Raw genomic sequence first — 3,267 nt, 5'->3', positions numbered from 1 at the left:
CTGACGAAACCTACAAATTCACAAAACTAACAGAATGCATAGCTGACATTAAAAACTGTATGACAAGAAATTTCTTATTATTAAATTCAGAAAAAACTGATATCCTAATCTTTGGACCAAAAACTTCCTTACGAAAAAACCTTGAATACTCTCTAACACTTGACGGGTGCTCCATTAAACCTTCGTCCTCAGTTAGGAACTTGGGTGTGCTCTTTGATACCAATCTTTCATTTGAAAGTCATGTTTCTAGTATCTGTAAAACCGCCTTCTTCCATCTAAAAAATATATCTAAATTTCGACATATGCTCTCAATGACAAATGCGGAACAGTTGGTTCATGCATTCATGACCTCAAGACTAGATTATTGTAACGCTCTACTGGGTGGTTGTTCTGCTCGGCTTTTAAACAGACTACAGCTGGTCCAAAATGCGGCAGCTAGAGTTCTTACTAGAACCAGAAAGTATGACCATATTAGCCCAGTTCTGTCAACATTACATTGGCTCCCTATTAAACATCGTATAGATTTTAAAATCTTGCTACTTACTTATAAAGCTCTAAATGGTTTAGCTCCCCAGTACCTAAGTGAGATCTTAATGCATTATAGTCCTTCACGTTTATTGCGATCTCAGAATTCAGGCCAGTTGATAATACCCAGAATATCAAAATCAACTGAAGGCGGCAGATCCTTTTCCTATTTAGCACCTAAACTCTGGAACAATCTTCCTAGCATTGTTCGGGAAGCAGACACACTCTGTCAGTTTAAATCTAGACTAAAAACACATCTCTTTGCTCTTGCATACACATAACACATTATCAATGCATTAACATTTTTCAAATCCGTTAAAGGATTGTTACACTGCAATAATTAGGTCGGCCGGAACCGAGAACATTTCCTATAACACTAGATATACCTGTACATCAGAATAAGAATGGCATCTATGCTAATATGTCTCTCTGCTTATCCTGTGGTTTGCCGGGTGCTGGATCCAGGCCGTATCCAGATCAGATGGAGAACCTGTGTTTGGACCTGACTACAACTTAGCCCAGGAGACAATGGGCCTACAGATCCAATTCTGGCTGCATCTATAATTCAGATTTTTAATCCCCGTATCCGCTTACATATATTTATATATAATATATTTTTAATCTCTATAATAAAAATGTATAATTCAGATTTTGATCTCCATATCCATTTCCATATATTATATATATCTTCCAAGGGTTTTTTTCCCTCCTAGGACTTTTTTCCCAGTGTTAGCACGCTGGGTTTTTCTCCTAGGGTTTTTTTTCCACCCCTGGGAGTCAGCCGACATTGGCTTAATGTAGCAGCATCTTGTATGTGTTACATATTACCACGCTTGTTTGTACAGCTTATTTTTAACCACTTCCCTTTTTTCTGTGCTTCTAATATGTAAAGCTGCTTTGAAACAATTACCATTTGTAAAAAGCGCTATATAAATAAATTTGACTTGACTTGACTTAAGTGAGTAAATTGTGATCTTTAGAAGCACATTTGCTATTGACGAGGTCGGTTGTGCTTTCTCTCGCTCTTCAAACAAGAGTGCTGCTTTCTCCATGCTGTATGGACCACTGAAGGGGAGAGACGTGTATCCCAAAAAACATTAATTGTGCTCTGTGTATTTCTGCAGACCTGCTTCTTCAGAATAAATCATCCTGAGACCTGCTCCACCCGTATCGGCTTCTTTGATAGCAACAAAACACAACCAGAGTAAAACTGCTACAGTAGCTTATGTAAACTTGAACAAATATTATTTTATATTAGGCTTATTTTATTTTTATTTTTTTACATCTAATTAATTATTTATAAAGAACTCCTTCAGAAGTGTGCACTAATTTGTCATTCTGTAAGTAACTAACTCCTTTAATATCATAAATTAAGACTAGGATTATTTTGTGTATGTATATGATCTGTCTATTGTCTTAATAATTATCTGTCTGCTTAGCTCTGATAAACATTATATTAACATATTTTCCAAATTAAAAATCAATAGAATACATAGCCTACCAAATCGGCTTCAGGGAAGGTCTGGAGTAACAGTAATTGATCAATGTTACTCTGGGTATTTTGTCCTTCAGCAGCACCATTGTCAGCATTGTTGAGATTCATACGCTGATTCTTGATGTCTGTGTGTAAGTAAATCTTGCAGGAGGTTTGAAGTGTTTAGTGAGCAATGTGTTATTCAAATTTTCTGATTAAAACGGAGACCCAGTACAAAAATCGCATTTTGCTCATAAAAAGCTCAGTCATTAGATCAGTGAATTAATCTGTTCATCATATAAGCAATCGAGTCTCTTTGGAGAATTTGGACTAAACCACTCGATTCATATATGGATTAGTTTTATGATCTCTTTATGAACTTTTTGAAGCGACAAAGTGGTAGATGCATGGACATCAAAATATCTTCATTTGTTCTGAGGATGAACGAAAGTCTTGCGGGTTTGGAATGACATGAGGGTGAGTAAATGATAACAGAATTTTTTGGGTGCTTAAAGGATTAGTTCACTTTCAAATTAAAATTTCCTGATAATTTACTCACCCCCATGCCATCCAAGATGTTCATGTCCTTCTTTCTTCAGTCGAAAAGAAATTAAGGTTTTTGATGAAAACATTCCAGGATTATTTTCCTTACAGTGGACTTCAATGGCCTCCAAACAGTTGAAGGTCAGAATTACAGTTTACAGCGATCCCAGACAAGAAATAAGGGTCTTATCTAGAGAAACCATTGCTCATTTTCTAAAAAAAAATTTATTTTATACGTTTTAACCATAAATGCTCATCTTGAACTAGCTCCCTTCTTCTTCTCTATTTGAATTCCAGTAGTGTAGACACTGGTAAGTGTATTACTGCCCTCCTCAGGTCAAAGTTTGAACTAAATTGTCATATACAATATGCTAGTGCAAGTATATAACAGTTAGTTCAAACTTTAACCTGTGGAGGGCAATAATACACTTAGCAGTGTCTACACTGCTGTGTTCAAATAGAGAAGAAGAGAGCTAGTTCAAGATGAACATTTATGGTTAAAATGTATAAAATTTTTATTTTTATTTTTTTAGAAAATGAGCAATGGTTTCTGTAGATAAGACGCTTATTCCTCGTCTGGGATCGTGTAGAACATTTTGAAGCTGCAATGAAACTGTAATTTTGACCTTCAACCGTTTGGGCTCCATTGAATTCCACTATATGGAGAAAAATCTTGGAATGTTTTCATCAAAAACCTTAAAGTCGGCATGAAATCAAAATTGACC

Source organism: Chanodichthys erythropterus, chromosome 17 (assembly GCF_024489055.1).
Source record: "Chanodichthys erythropterus isolate Z2021 chromosome 17, ASM2448905v1, whole genome shotgun sequence".
In the NCBI taxonomy this organism is placed as follows: Eukaryota; Metazoa; Chordata; class Actinopteri; order Cypriniformes; family Xenocyprididae; genus Chanodichthys; species Chanodichthys erythropterus.
This window is presented reverse-complemented; position numbering follows the sequence as displayed.